The sequence below is a fragment of the Syzygium oleosum genome, unplaced genomic scaffold (assembly GCF_021117445.2).
Source record: "Syzygium oleosum isolate NSW1041296 unplaced genomic scaffold, Sole_v2.1 Sole_v2.38, whole genome shotgun sequence".
Lineage (NCBI taxonomy): Eukaryota > Viridiplantae > Streptophyta > Magnoliopsida > Myrtales > Myrtaceae > Syzygium > Syzygium oleosum.
In genome coordinates, this window is record NW_026607522.1 from 821,019 (window position 1) to 837,027 (window position 16,009).

A 16,009-nucleotide genomic window follows, 5' to 3' on the forward strand; every position below is an offset into this window, starting at 1 on the left:
AATTAAGAATTTCTCATAATTTATTTTTACGTATCGTGAGTGTCTCACTGTTTTGTTATTATTGGTTTTAGTTTGATGTTTGTATGATTGTGGTCGCGTCGTCAAATGAGAATTCGGTAATGCATCTCGAGAACTAGGATTGTTAAAGAAGTGACAATTCGGAGTAGCACGAAGCGAGTCGGAGACGACAGGTTGGAAGAGTTGGAATTCCAATCGGAGGTGAAGAAGCTCAGGGAAAATCTCCTAAACTTCCTTGACGACTCCGACCCCAGGCTGGGGGCTCCGGATCTGGACTCTCATGCGGAGGTTCCAGGACAAGATTGCGGCGGTGTCCATGTCCTCGTCGCCGGTGGCAGTGGTCGACCTCACGTCGGATTCCGGTGACTTGGAATTGGGGCATTGGTACCTTCTAGAGGCTTCGTACAATGAGCTTTGGTCTCCCGCCTTCAACCACTGCTTGCCCTGCAAAGTCGCGAGTGGGCAAGGCAGAGTTTGTATGGCTCGCCTCCGAGTCGTCTAGGATCGGTGAGTTCTAGGAGTTCGAGGATCGGATCCTGAGTTACGGTGGCTCGTTCCAGTTAAGAGCTGGAGAGGAGTATGGAGCAGGAGCCAAGGAGGGCGAGTACATGCCGTTCGGCTACTTTGAAGCGGGTTTTGGTCTGTTGGGTTTTTCGAGGCAACAGGAGACTGCAACGGTGCTATAGGCGGGATTGAAACGTTCTTCCGCAAGCTGGCGGATGCTGATTTGCATTGCAAGATCTCAGTATGTCAATTGGGGGACATGGACAGATCGTTGAAAGGGTTGGACACATCCTTTGATGTAGGTATTCACAGGATGTGGAAACATCCCCGTCAACATTGTTCCTTCGGGATGGCTCTCAATGCGATATCCTTAAACTCAGTGCTCGCTTTATTCCCAAAAGTGCGACGAAGAAAAAGGAAAATCATCCAAGTCCGAGCTCATTAAATCTGGCTCATAACCCGTCCTGTCGGTAAAGTCTGAAACCTACTTGTTTGATTTCACAAGGAGTAAAACGCCTGCATAGTTGATGATACTGGAAGCTCATTAGGAAAACTCTCACAGATGAAGTGATGAAATGTTTCTTTTCGAGAATGGCTTTTGGTTTGCTTCCTTGGAAATAACTTTATCGCGGTGTGTCCCCATAGAATCAATATTTTTTTCATTAATTGCGAAATGAAACAGAAGAGTCATCCGCTTATGGCTTTTAAGGAAAGGATTGCTTGTTTGGTCGTTTCGCCTGCTTGAACTTGGTATAACTTGGACGAATGCATTTGCTTTCACGTTCGTCTACTCTTAGGTTCTCCATTTCCGTCCTTCCATACTGACACAATTCCTCAGTGGATGATTACTATGTCAAGATACTTTACTTGATTTAATCTCCCATAAAAGTATAAATAATCGGTGGAAAGGAAGCAAAAGTGGTTGCGCTACACGTCGCAACAAGAGAACTCCATCCATTCTTGATCTGTGTAACAGAGACTTTTATATGGCGCCTATCAAATGACACTCTGATTCGTTTAACTAAATGTTATATATTTTAATGAAATAACTACTAAAAAAATTGATAACAGGCGACAGGCAAAACCATCCCTGAAAGTAAGAATACTCGCCCATAAGCAACGGCTCAAGGCCTACCGTTCCGTTGTTGACTATAAACTTGTTGGTCTTCTTCCATTATGGTTGCTCTATAATGGGCTGGGTATATTTGTTGTCCCGTTCTAAAGGTTGCCTAAATGATCAGAAATTTCATGTGGTATCCTATGCACAAATTGTTTTAAATGGGATCAAGTCATAAAAAGTTATTGTGCTTTTATCTACAAACAATAAGTAAATATGGATTGTTTACTGCACAAACTCGTAAACCAGGCCGATTCGTCCACTTTAACAGGTGGAGATCTTATTTTCTGGTTAGTAGTTTTTTTTGTTTTTGTAACTTTTCTTATTGGTGGTGAGTAGAGCAATTTTTTTTTTAATAATTTAGTGATACTCACATAAAAACTTGACTACTTGAAAATTCATGGAACATCCTACAAACCCCACGTTTAGGATTGGATTTGTTCTATCTATTTTCGGGGTACCTAATAGAAGTTTGAATGGCTTGATGTCGTTGTCTCTCCTCTCTACCTCTTTAAGTGATTTAAGTTTGGCTGATTTAACTTAAATTGCTATCTCTGATAGTGCACATCGGACGTTGAAATTTACTGCTAGTTCAACGACTTTTAAGAGGCGGTGACCAATCTCTGTAATCATTGTAGGAATAACATCAAGATGTACCGGGAGAAGAATGGTGTGAGATTGCTCATAACCTGCAGATAAAGCATGAATTCGATCGAGAACTACGAGGAAGATATCAACAAACGTATCAATTTGCTCTTCTTTCGGTATGCTATTGCTAAGCAGCTCTTTTATATATTGTCCTTGGGTTCTTCTTCTATATTGAAATACACGAAATAGGTTATTTGGCAAATTATTTTTCTTTTTTTATGGCAAAAGTACACCACAAGTGCCATAACTTGTGTACGGCGATCATTTTGGTGCCATAACTTTTTTTTGGATCACTTTGGTGCCAACTTTTTGAAAATCGATCACTTTAGTGCCAATGCCTGATGTGGCTCACGGAAATCCGATGTGGCGCCGACACCGGCTCACGGAGAGGTCCAACAAGATTAAAAACCAAAACGACGCCGTTTAGCCCCTGACGTGTATTTTTTTAAAATATTATATTATATTTAATTAATTAATTAAAAAAAAAAAAAAAAAAAGAAGAGCCGGCGAGGAGCCCTCGCGCCGCTGCAAGCCACCACCGCCGAGAAGGGCCGGCGGTGGTTGGCGCAGCTGGCCGGCGAGGGTCGTCGGCCTGGCCGGGGCCCGACAACCCTCGCCGACCGGCGACCCTCGCTCGCCCCGAGGGGTCGGATCCGGCGAGGCGAGACCTCGCCGTCGCTCGGGTCGCGACGGCGAGGTCTCACCTCGCCTAGCGAAGGCGAGGCCGCGCCGTCGTCGCAACCCAAGGCGACGGCGAGGTCGCCTCGACGTCGCAACCCGTGCGACTCGGCGAGGTCACTCGCCTTCGCCGGGCGAGGCGAAACCTCGCCGTCGCGACCCGTGCGATGGCGAGGTCCCGCTCGCCTCACTGGGCGAGGCCAGCCTCGCCGTCGCGACTCAGCGACGGCGAGGCCGACCTCGCCGTCGCCCGGGTCGCGATGGCGAGGCGCGGCCTCGCCCAAAGGCGAGGCTGGGCCTCGCCGTCGCGACCCGTGCAATCTGCGAGGTATGGCCTCGCCGGATCCGCCCTTGTCTGGGCGAGGCGAGGTCGCCGGCGCCGGGCCAGGGGCCGGCGACCCTCGCCGACCACCGCGCCCACCACCGCGCCCTTCCTGGCGGTGGTGGAGTTATGGCTAGAAACGGGCGAGGGCTCCTCGCCGCCGCAACACCTTTTTTGTGTTTTTTTAATTATTTTAATTATTATTATTTTTCTAAAAATTAAAAAATTTGAAAAAAAACCACGTATTTTCCACCGTGTACAAGTCAGACCATTTTTTTTTAATATAAATGCCATGTCAGCTTTTTTGCCGGAGTCACTAAAGTGATCGATTTTCCTCTGACTTGGCACCAAAGTGATCCGAAAAAAAGTTATGGCATCAAAGTGATCGCCGTACACAAGTTATAGCACTTGTGGTGTACTTTTGCCCTTTTTTTATTATCTCCAAAGACTTGAGAGACTACGCTATATCAAAATCATATCTTAATATCATCAAATCCTGACTAGATAACGTCGTTGCTCCATGCGTTGGGCCGGAGGAGTTTCAATAGCTATGGGGCAAGCCACGGGGTAAAGGTGATCAATTGATAATCTTGGACAATGGACATCATGAGTTGTGTGTAATGCTGCGTCGAGATGAATGTTAAGAGTTCCAGACGTCATGTTTATATTGCTGCCTCGGAATAGCTATGGGTAGTTTTGATCAACTTTTCCATTTTTCTTTTTTTTTTTTTTGACATATTTTAACCCCTTTTTTAAAACTTTCACAAGCATCTTATCTCCGACACATGTTAATATTTTTTGGGCTTGAAACATGTGAAATTTTCACAACACGTAAATATTGATTCGTTATTTTCATATAATTTTTTCATAAATCTTTAATATTTGAATGACATTTTAAATTTTAACAGGAAAGTAAATTTTGCTTTTGCTTTTTTGAAAAGCACAAAAAAATAAGTCCTAAGAAAATTCAGTTGACTCTGATCATTACGATTACTTTCTCTTCTTCTATTTTATCACGTGTCATCCGTGAATCCAAACTAAAGTTAGGTAAAAAAGAGCTTAATGGTTGAGTCACGTCGTTACAAAACTGGATTCCCTCCCACTTCCCTTGACATGAATTAAAAATGCTACTTTGCAATAAAGTAGAGCAAAAAAATAATCATTTAATTTAATCTTCCTTTACATACTAGAGCAATATATCAACATCAACTTGCCTTAATTATTAAATTGGATGCAATCTTTTACATATCCGATGGATTGTAAGAGCTGAAGTTAGGAGTTAGGACCACAATTAAATTGGGAAGAAAGTGACAAACTAATAATAATAAGTTAAACATGTAAATAGTACGCATGCATCTTGACCAAACAACCTAATCAAGACCTATTTTCCTGATCATTTATTTAATTTTTTTTATTTTTATCTTATATATGTATTTATTTTTCATTTTTTCAGACCACCACGAAGTTTAATTTTTTTCCCTTTCTTTTTGAACCTTTTATTTATCTTACTCTCACGCCCAAGCACAAATTCAAGTTAGTTGTCTAGGTGAATCAATTTCGTCTTCTTCCTTTCTCTTGCTCATGGCCAGGCTAACCTTCCTCAGGCACCAAACCCAATTCGTTCATACTCAGCGGAAATACATCATCAAACCTACTCATCGATCGTCTCCATTTTCTACTCTTACCCATTAAACCGGGTCCTTAACGAAGCTTCAATCGAACATAAACTAATGTAGCAACCAACAAGAAAATTTATGCAAGAGCTGCAAGCGATAACTCAGCATCATCAGATATCGTATAACCAGCAAGCAACAACCCCAATCCGGCATGAACGCAAACACAAATTCGCATTGCAATTTACATCCGCTAAACACATGTTCACATTCACTCGCAGAGAAGACATGGTCCAAAGGAATTCACCGTTAGAAAAGATATGTAAAGCAAATCAGTCTACGCTTCAATGAACGCACCAGCGACCATTGATGAGTACTTACAATTCAGCACATCAACATTTTCAGCTAATTTCACAAGAGTCAAGTTCATCGCCTCAGAACACGGCAAGCCTATCTCGGTCAGATTCGTATTTATACTAATACGACTCAGGCATTTCAACAAACACTTAATGTGCAGTCGCTTAAATGGCAGCATGCAGCAATGAGACGGTGAGAATCACAACCCAATAAATCAGCACGAGATCATCAAGGCCGAATCGACAGTTATTAATATAATCTCAGACGATAACAATTTTCGTGCTAGCAACAACAAAGAGCGATCGAATGATGTTCTGAACTTGCACGCTCAACTGAAAACTGGAAAGCTCGAAGGCTCCAAGTTGTCGAAGGTTTGAAGAAATTCTCCTTGGGTTCGATAAGCTCGAGTTCATCGATGGAGCACACAGATTCGAAGCTCAAGCGCGAGAACATCGTGATTTGAAGAGCAACGGATGTGGCGAGGTAAGCGGCGGATTCCGGCGCCGATCAGCGGCGGAGAAGCTTCTGGAACACGTAGAGGATCGAGAGAGAGGCTTTTTTGGCTCCAATTCCTGTGCGTAAGCGAATCCGTCTCTGCTTCGGTCACTCGTGCGATGACCTCCGTCATCCTCACGAGTGCTTACGATCACTGCGTCCGGCAGCATCGGGTCGCCTCTCGCTCGCTTCTCGCACGACTCCACCATCTCCGCTCTGGTTTTGATTGATCTCTCCGAGGAAATTGGAAGGCTTCCATTCCATGGTGGAAGAAGATGATATCATGAGCTGGATGATGATGGGCTGGATTGCCTTGAGCCCGCCCAAATGGAATGAATGTGGCCCGGACTCCATGGATGGATCTTTCATTGCTCAATTATTGTTTCTGTTTTTTTTATTCTCTCTTCTCCATTTATTTTTTTTCTAAAATTCCATAGTCGATTAGTCTGTAAAAAATTCATGTGACAATAGACAACGAGCATGTTGCAATTTCACAAAAGTAGACGTGTGATATGCATAATTAATGATTACTGGCGGCGGTAAATATGATAGAAATCTTATCTATTAGTGATTAATAGAGAATGTAAAAAAAAACTTTAGATTAAAAATAGAGGCAGCTAATAGTATGATCAAATAGGAAATGCAGGAAATGTTTGATTGTGTATGTTGAATAGAGTTGAATTAGAAGAGGAATACGTTAGGGGATAGCAATGGGTGCTAGACTTGATAATATAAATAAATTGTCTTGTGGTAATTGCTAAAGAAAAGGTACGAATTTGAATTAAAGGATATTCCAAATTAATCTATATCATTGCAATAGGAAACATAACTAGTAAAAGATTGTGTCCAAATTGTATATGCCAGAAAAATTGAGAGGTATGTCCATCATTTTGCCACTGCATGGAATCCTATTCATATTTAGAGAAATGAGTGACATGCATAAAATGCCTAGATATAGGATTGTGCATTGCATAAATGCGCAAGTTTTGGTATTGCCTAGAGCGCGAAGAGATCTTTAAGGCAATTTTTATTTGTCTAGAGAATAGGCAAAGATAAAGAAAGAAAGAAATTATGTAGAAGCATTTATTCATAGGAAGGATATAAATTTGGGAGATTGAACCTCCTTAGTCAAAATGCAATTTTATTGGAAAATAATAGCAACAATGTCACATGACAATATGAAGAAGAGTTTCGAACTGAGAGGTATAATGTTTGCATCATAATTGTCAAAAAAATGTGCTGAATAAGCAAATATGTCCACTGAATAATAATTATTACAAAAATTCCGTAAATCATGAGTTAACCAAAAACTAGAAATTCAATAACCCCCCCCCCCCTCTCTCTCTCTCTCTCTTCTTAGGCGCACACAACCTAAATACACATCAGAGGCTCTCCCTCTCTATTGGAAAACCGACACGCACGGCCCGCTCTCTCGACCGTTCTTCTTCCTTCAGCCAACGAAAACCGGGTGGCCAGCTCCAGCTCCAACAGTGGAGTTTACCGGATCGATCGTCCAATTTACTCAACGATGCGAGAGCTCTTGTTCAATAGAAAGTTTTGTTAATTAATTAACGACTGAGTTTAGTGGATATTTTTCGAGTTGATGATGTTGCTTAACAATGCGGAGCTTTCGAAATGAAAACAACAATCGACAATCATTGGGAGGTGTGCTGGTAGAGAGCAAAAACAGAGAATAGGGAGGCATTCTGTGGATGGTGAATAAAAATAGAGAGTCGTTTATGTATTTGTGGGAGTTCAAAAGGAAAAAAAAAAAAAGAGGGCACAAGTAAATAAAGAAGAAAGAAATCAATAATAGAAAAAGAAGTAAAAAAACAAAAATAAAGAAAGAAAGTACGAACAGGTTCGTGCAAGTGAACATTGTGTGGGGGAAGAGATCGGTGCGAAGAGTAGGACAAGAGAGAGAGGGTTGAGAACCTCGTTGTACATATTAGGTGAGGGGCTGAAAAGGAAAAAAGGAAAGCACAAAAAGAGGCTAATACACACTATCGCAAATAACCCTAAATTGGTGTACACATGTCACATATATGCCAAATTGATTTTTATGTCACAAAAAAAATCCTAAATTAATATACATGTTCCACATTTACTCGAATTGATACATCCATGCCATATTTATCTCAAACATTGAGATATTTTGCAATATGCAAACCGATTCAGGCAAATGTGGCAAGGGTGTACCATCTTAAGATTTTCCGTGGCATGGAAATTAATACGGGTGGTAAATGTGGCGCGAAGTATCAGTTTAGGATTTTTTGTGATACGAAAATTAGTTTATGGCAAATGTGACATGAACATACTAGTTTGGGGCTTTTGGTAGTATTAACCTAAAACGAGAAAGAAAAAAGTGAAGCAAAAATTGTGCCCATATTGTTTTTTTGTCTACAGTAACAAGATCTAAAATTCTCCTATAGTGACATCATCCGGATGGACGTTGTATGTTATGGTTTCTAGCCAAGTCGTTCTCATTTTCTTCATGGCAACCACGCGATAATGTGACATCTCACCTCGTTGCATGAAGATTTTTTCCTTTTCTTTTAAGGTAGTGAAACTTGGAGTGGATATAACGTGCCTTCCCCACTCCTCTCAATGTGTAGCCATTTTAGGATACTGGATATATATAAAGGTTCATACTACGAAAAATCTTAAACTGGTATTGTGACATTCCGAATTTCGACCCATTTTAGGGATTTATAAAGCGTGTGCTTCGTCAGTGTGCTTATAGTAAAATCTCGCTCAAAACTGATCACTCTTGGGTTATTTTTAAATTAGAGATTTCGCTAAAATCGCACTTGATCGAATTTAACCGTTAATTAGAGTCCGAACTTTGGTGTCGAATTTCTCGGAGTTTTGTGACGAATTTAATTGGACGGTGTCGATATTATTGAAGCCAGCGTCGATATTGCTCGGGATAAATGAAAAGTGAAATTTGGATCGGGTGCAGATTGGACTAGTAGACCTTCCTTTAGGTTTATTTTAGTTAGTGTTTTGGCATTTTTCCTAATTTATTAATTAGGATTTTTTTGTGGACCGTCGGATCAATTTCAAATTCGAACGTGACCGTCGGATCGCACTTGAGTGCATTGACTTTTCTCTCTCTCTCTCTCTCTCTCTCTCTCTCTCTCTCTCTCACTTCCCCCTGCGCACGTCCACTCTTTCTCCTTTCTCCGCCTTTTTCTTTTCTTTTCTTTTCTTCTTCTCTTTCGCCTCGCCTGCTCCTGCTCCCCTCTGCTGACCGACGCTCACCGCGCCCGACCGTTACTGGCAGTCTGCCCGCCGCCGCCACTTGCCCAGCCGCTGTGCCGTCCATCGCCGCCGCCTACCCGTCGCTACTGCGAGCCTAGCTCGCTGCCCACAGCTTGCCGAGCCGAGCTCGTCCCTACCCAGCTCAGCTCGCCACCGCGCGCCGTCGTCGCCCCCCCTCGACTCATCACCACCACCCAGTTTTCCCCCCCAAGTCGCCGTCGCCCCTGCTGCTCCGGCGACGACACAACTGCCTCTACTTCGCCACCCCTTTGCTCCCAACCACTCACCTCTGTCCCGATTGCCCGACGCCGCTGCCTTAGCCAAGCCAGTCACAGTTGCTCGCCGTCGCCATCGTCATCACCGCCATCGCTCGTCATCGCCGCCATGCCAACCAGCTCACCGGCCAACCCGGCCACTTGCCCAACAGAGTGCCCGATCGTGGCCAAGCCCGTTGCCACGTTCCCAGCCGCTACCGGACAGCCAAGGCTGCTGCCCAGCCCGTGGCCAAGTCGCCCAACTCTCCTGGCCGCTGCCCCGGGCCATGCCCGTCGTTGCCCAGCCACTCGCTAAGTAGCCCAGCCAATCGCCCAGCCGTCGCCCGTCCGCCCAGGCCATTGCCCCGCCCGTGGCCGAGCGCCGTGCCAAGCACCCCGTCCATGGCCGAGAGCCTTGCCGGCCACCGTGCCCATTGCGGCCTCGCCCGCGCCAAACCGTTACTATTCCCCCAGGCCATTTTGGCCCCTAGCCGGTTTTTTCCCGGGCCAAACTTAGGTAAATAACTTCCTAAATCCTACCTAGTACTTTAGGTATTATTAAACTTATTTAGGGGTTAATTAGTATCGGTTTAGTGGCTAAGCTTGGAATAGGATTGATATGTGAATGTGATTAGTTGGCGGATTAAATTGTGGTGATTGTGTGGCTTAATTGGCGGCTGAATTATGTGGGTTCAATGACCGGATTGTCGTGGCATTTGTAGGTGAAATTTGATGTTTGAATGTGGCCGACTTGAATGTCGGATTGGTGGACTAATGTGGTGAGTTCGTGATTTGAATTCGAATAATGCAACGTGTTAGAATGGCAAATTGTATTGTGGTGCATGTGCATGAGGAATGTCCTGAGGCGTGGTTACGCGAGACTAATCCCAGATTGATCAGAGAGCTGCTAACCTAAGGCGTGGTTATGCGGGTGTGGTTAGAAAGGCAAGAAATGGCCTGAGACATGGTTATGCGAGTCGAGAGAAATGTCTTGAAACGTGGTTACGCAGGATTGAGCCTGGATTGATCAGAGGGCTGCCAACCTGAGGCGTGGTTATGCGGGTGTGGCTAGAAAGGCAAGAAATGACCTGAAGCGTGGTTACATGAGTCGAGAGAAATGCCCTGAGACGTGGTTCCGTGGGACTGAGCCCGGATTGATCGGAGGGCTGAGCCTGAGGCATGTTGACGCAGGCTGTGAGATTGGACCTGAGGCGTATTGACGCGGGTCGTGAATAGTTGCTCGGCCACGCATGCGAAATGTGTGTGGTTGAATTAAGTGAATTTACGTGGTTATGGCGTTTGAGTGGTGATGTTATGTTCTTGAATTATTATTGCTTCATGATGATTTAACTAATATGCAGGGTTGACACTTGATTTAAGGCGAGGTAAGTATGTTTGTGTGGAATCGAATGTGTTGGCTGTTAGATCGCATGTTAGACTCGTTTGGGTATGCATTAGCCTAGGTAGGGTATAGGTTGTCTGCTTATCGAGATTTATTCTCATTACTGTAGTGTAAACAATTTCATATCCTCGACCTTGAGCATGCCGCCAGCTAAGCGTTTTGGGGTCCCCATGCACACGGTGCATGAGGAGACCGAATATCCGGTAGGCTCAGATCAGTTTTACATTAGACACCTTACCACAGTTTGGGTAAATAAGGGTTTAAATGACCTGCAGTGCCATATTTATTTGGCTTGGTATCATCGTGTCAGGTTGGAGACTACTGGGTCGATCTGTGGTTTTGAGGGACTACAGCATGGTAGTGAGGATACGGTGAATTGGGAGCCTTGGGACAACTATACTCCCGATGGCGAGGTGACGGATCTCGACAATCCACCGGAGAACCTTGGCCCAGGACTCGAGCCCATACCAAAACCCAAGCCCAAGCCCGAGGAAGAGCCTATGGAGCCCAAGCCCAAGGAGAAGCCTATGGTGTCCGACCACAAGGACGAACCGATCGAGATCAACTCCGATACTGAGTCATAGTCTTCAGGGTCCGATTTGGATTAGGCATTGTAGGAGGATTTGGGTGCTGGGGGTCTAGAAGCCTTTTTTATAGAGCCCTTTTTGTGTATTCCGTAGTCTACCCTGTCACTCGTCTCTTTTTTTATGATGAAGGTGGATGCTAACTCTAGAAGCCTATATATGAATTTTATGGTCTCAAGCTAATAATATGAGTTTATTATTTTGTGCAAGTACTACCCTTTGTCATTAATTCTTATCTAGGTTGTTTGATTTCCACTTCCGCTTGCGTATGTCTTTGCGTGCTTCGTATGGGTCAGCGACGCGTCTTGGGACGTCACGTTCAATACGACCATCGAAGGGGTGTCGCGAGCCAGTTGAGGTTCGGGGCGTGACAAGTATACATTTGACAAATTTACCCCAAACTATTTTTTTTACCATAAAAAATTCTAAACTGGTACACTTGTGATAATTTTATCCCGAATTATTTTTTTACCACCAAAAACCCAACAATGGTATACCTATGACAATTTTACCTCAAACTGATTTTTTGACCACCAAAAATCCCAAACTGGTACACCTATGACAAATTTACGCCCCATTAATTTCGGTTAAATTTTATTATCAAATTGCTAAGTTTAATGGCACGTGGTAGTTGACAGGTATACCGGTTTGGGGTTTTACCCCTCTGTTTGTCACAAGTTTACCAATTTGTGATTCTTCGTGATATTAATCCAATTTAACGGACACTAACGGAGGGTAAATTTATCATAAAGGTACCAGTTTGAGGTTTTTTATGGTAAAAAATTAGTTCAGGGTAAAATTGTCACAGTTGTACCAGTTTGGGATTTTTGGTTGTCAGAAAATTAGTTCGGGGTAAAATTGTCATAAGTGTACTAGTTTGGGGTTGTTGGTGATAAAAAAAATAGTTCGGGATAAATTTATTATAGGTGTACCAATTTAGGGTTTTTCGTGGTATTTACCCTATATATAATATTCTTGCACAAAAACAATTGTTTTAATTGTAATTTATTGTGCCACGCAGGCAAACTATAGACGTATGAATAAAAATTGAGTATGATAACTATGTGCACTCAAAAGGATGCATAACTTCATTTATTCTCACAGCAATCATTACCTGATGAACACTTTCTTAGTAATTTTTATCATTTGCCAGTTATCTCTTATTAGTTACTTGATTATTATTAGCTGGAATGACTTCTTTTAGATTAATCACAGGTGTTTTACTGGCAAGTTAGTAGCAACATAGTCCGGAAATTCTCTGCAACTGTTTTTGAAAGGCTCGTGCACGTTTTTGAATGTTGAATGCGTTGACCATTGGGATTTTCCATCTCTCTTGATAGTTGTCAAAATCCACATATATACCGAGAACTTAGCAAATGACCAACTATCCCTTTAAAAAGAATGAAGGACCAAGCCTTCAACCAAAAATAGTGTGTCTATATATATATTGACCAACCAAAACCTTTTATTGAATGATAATTAGAACAAAATACAATGGATCGTGAATTAACCAATTACTAGTAATTTATGAACCCAATTTGATAAATTTTGTTCAAATAGTCTACAGTAAATTCCAATGCCACTCCCGAATCACTCTCCACATGCATTCAATTAAGTTTTTTCCTGTTCGGAACTGAAATGGTAGTAAAAATGGGCGAGGAAACCACAGTTCAATAAGTGACAGCCAATACTCCTATGGGATCAAGCAAGGAATAATGTACCTTTAGAAACAAGTTTGCAATCAATGTAACAAGTTTGATAATCACATTAGTTGCATTTTCCCATGTAACAAGTAGAATGCTTACTCCAATGAATCGTAAATTACACACTATATCATAAACCCACGTAATAAAACCAGCATATATCAAACTCAATGTCAAAAAACCCTGCACTCACACTTCTTCACATGACAAAGCCCAAAAAAATTGTCGGTTAAGCCTCGAAAATCACATCAGGTATGAATAAGCCCGTAACTCCAAAAATTCTAAAATTAAAGTATGTAAAACTTCAAAATGTTTGGAGAAACTTTCAAGAAGAAAGTGTTTGAAAATTCGGATCACAAAAGTCTCCCCAAAAATAACAAAATAAAGGGGTAGAAAGGATCCGAAATTGGGTTTTCCAAAACAAGAGTAAAAATTTAATTCTTATTGGAAAACCACCAAACTTAAACCATAGCCATTTTCGAGGGACTGAAATTGAGGATGTGACAGTCGCCCTCGCCTGGGCAGGCGAGGGCAGCCTTCGCCCTACGCCGGCGAGGGCAGCCTTCGCCCTACGCCGGCGAGGGCTGCCCTCACCCAATCTAGCGAGGGCGACCCTCGTCGGCATCGGGCGAGGGTCGCCTTCTCCTGGGCGGGCGAGGGCAGCCTCGCCTGATGCCGGCAAGGGCGACCCTCGCCCGACGCCGGCGAGAATCGTCCTCACCGAACGCCGAAGAAGAAAAGAAAAAAAAAAGAAAAAGACAAAAATACCCATGGGCCAAAGTATTGTGGGGTAAATATGTCACAAGTGGTATAGTTTGGGATTTTTCGTGTCACAAAAAAAAAGTTCAGGGTAAATTTGTTACAAATGGCATAGTTTGGGGTTTTCCGTGTCACAAAAAAAAGTTTAGGATAAATGTGTTACAAGTGGCATAATTTGGGGTTTTTGATGGCATTTTCCCTATTTTTTGGGGCTTGAAACATGTGAAATTTTCACAACATGTAAACATTGATACGTTACTTTCATATAATGTTTACATAAATTTTTAATATTTGAATGACAATTTAAATTCTAACGGGAAAGTTAAATTTGCTTTTGCTTTTTTAAAAAGCACAAAAAAATAAGTCTCAAGAAAATTCAGCTGACTCGGATCATCATGATTACTTTCTCTACTTCTATTTTATTATGTGTCATTTGTGAAACCGAACTAAAGTTAGGTAAAATGGAGCTTAATGGTTGAGTCACACCATTACAAAACTGGATTCCCTCCCACTTCCCTTAACGTTATTTAAAAATGCTACTTTGCAATAAAGTAGAGCAAAAAAATAATCATCTAATTTAATCTTTCTTTACATACTAGAGCAATATATCAACATCAACTTGCCTCAATTATTAAATTGGATGCAATCTTTTATGTATTCGATAGATTGTGAGAGCTAAAGTTAGAAATTAGGACCATAATTAAATTGGGAAGAAAGTGACATAAATTGATTATAATAGGTTAAACATGTAAATGGTACGCATGCATCTTGACAAAACAACCTAATCAAGACCTAGTTTCCTAATCATTTTTTAATTAATCTTTCATATTTATAAATATTTTTTTCCTTTTCTCATACCACCGTTCCCACAACACACGAAGTTCAATTTTTTTCTCTTTCTTTTTGAACCTTTCCTTTATCTTACTCTCCCGCCCATACACAAATTCAAGTTAGTGGTCTAGGTGAATCAATTTCGGCTTCTTCCTTTTTCTTGTTCATGGCGAGGCTAACCTTCCTCAGGCACCAAATTACATTCGTTCAACCTATGCATCGGTTGTCTCCTTTTTCTACCTTTACTCATTAAACCAGGTCCTCGACGAAGCTTCGATTGAACATAAACTAATCTAGCACCAACAAGAAAATGTATGCAAGAGCTCCAAGTAATACCTCAGCATCATTAGATAACATATGACCAGCAAGCCACAACCGCAATCCAGCATGAACGCAAACACAAATTCGCATTGCATTTTTACATCCGCTAAAACACATATTCACATTCAACTCACAGAGAAGACATGATCCGGAGGAATTCACTATTAGAAAAAGATATGTACAGCAAATGGGATCTGCGCTCCGATGTATTAGTCTACATGATCATTCTATGCTTCAATGAACGCACCAGCGACCATCGACCGAGTATTTACAGTTCAGCGCATCAACTTTTTCAGCTAATTTTCACAGAGTCAAGTTCATCGCCTTAGAACACCAGAAGCCTATCGGGACCGAGACAATTCCGGAATGGACTCAAAAGTGAATATCAATTTAGATATACTTAACCTATACAGCTGGTGCGGTGAATCATTCAAGCGGACAAAGATGATCTTACCCAGATTCGAAGTCATATTTAACTTAACCTAATTTCACAGAGTCGAGTTTATCGTCTCAGGCATTTCACCAAACACTTAATGTGCACTCGATTGAATGGCACAATGCAGCAATGAGATTGTGAGAGTCACAATCCAATCAGTACGAGATCATCGAGACTGAACCGCAGTTATTAACATATTCTCAGACGTGAACAATTTTCATGCTAGCAACAACAAAGCTCTCTCGGTTTCTATTTTACACGCGGAAATGGAATGATGTTTCTGAACTTCCACGCTCCATGAAAAATTGGAAAGCTCGAAGGCTCCAAGTTGTCGGAGGTTTGAAGAAATTCTCCTTGGGTTCAATAAACTCGAGTTCATCGACGGAGCGCACAGATTCGAAGCTCAAGCGCGAGAACATCGTGATTTGAAGAGCAACGGATGTGGCGAGGTAAGCGGCCGATTCCGGCGCCGATTAGCGGCGGAGAAGCTTCTGGAACACGTAGAGGATCGAGAGAGAGAGGCTTCTTGGCTCCAATTCCTGTGCGATTTGAGGTGCGATTTGGCTAGTAGAGAACGCAAAAGCACCATAGAGGTGGCTAATAAATACGATAGAAAGCTTACCTATTAATCTTTAATAGAGAATGCAAAAAAAATATAACAAAATAACTTTAGATTACAATGATAAAGGCAACTAAAAATATG

The 16,009-nt window shown here is 42.2% G+C and overlaps 1 protein-coding gene and 1 long non-coding RNA gene across 4 annotated transcripts in view; one reads left to right on the forward strand and one right to left on the reverse strand.

The window, feature by feature from the left end:
• The window catches only part of LOC130135874 (protein FAR1-RELATED SEQUENCE 7-like), a 90,686-nt gene extending 84,587 nt beyond the window's left edge, over positions 1–6,099 (reverse strand). The window contains exons 1-2 of one of the 3 annotated variants that reach the window (XR_008815052.1): positions 5,902–6,099; positions 5,395–5,811 (exon numbers count right to left, since the gene is read on the reverse strand). The gene's annotated coding sequence lies outside the window, so the exon portion shown is untranslated. Of the gene's footprint in view, positions 1–5,394; positions 5,812–5,901 lie in introns of those variants that run through there. The other 2 variants (XM_056305698.1, XM_056305700.1) reach the window with 2 other exon arrangements.
• An 8,886-nt stretch (positions 6,100–14,985) lies between these two features.
• Positions 14,986–15,752, forward strand: LOC130135878 (uncharacterized). Its single transcript, XR_008815057.1, has 2 exons — positions 14,986–15,449; positions 15,481–15,752. It is a non-coding gene; the product is annotated as an uncharacterized LOC130135878 (long non-coding RNA).
• Positions 15,753–16,009: the final 257 nt, after the last annotated feature.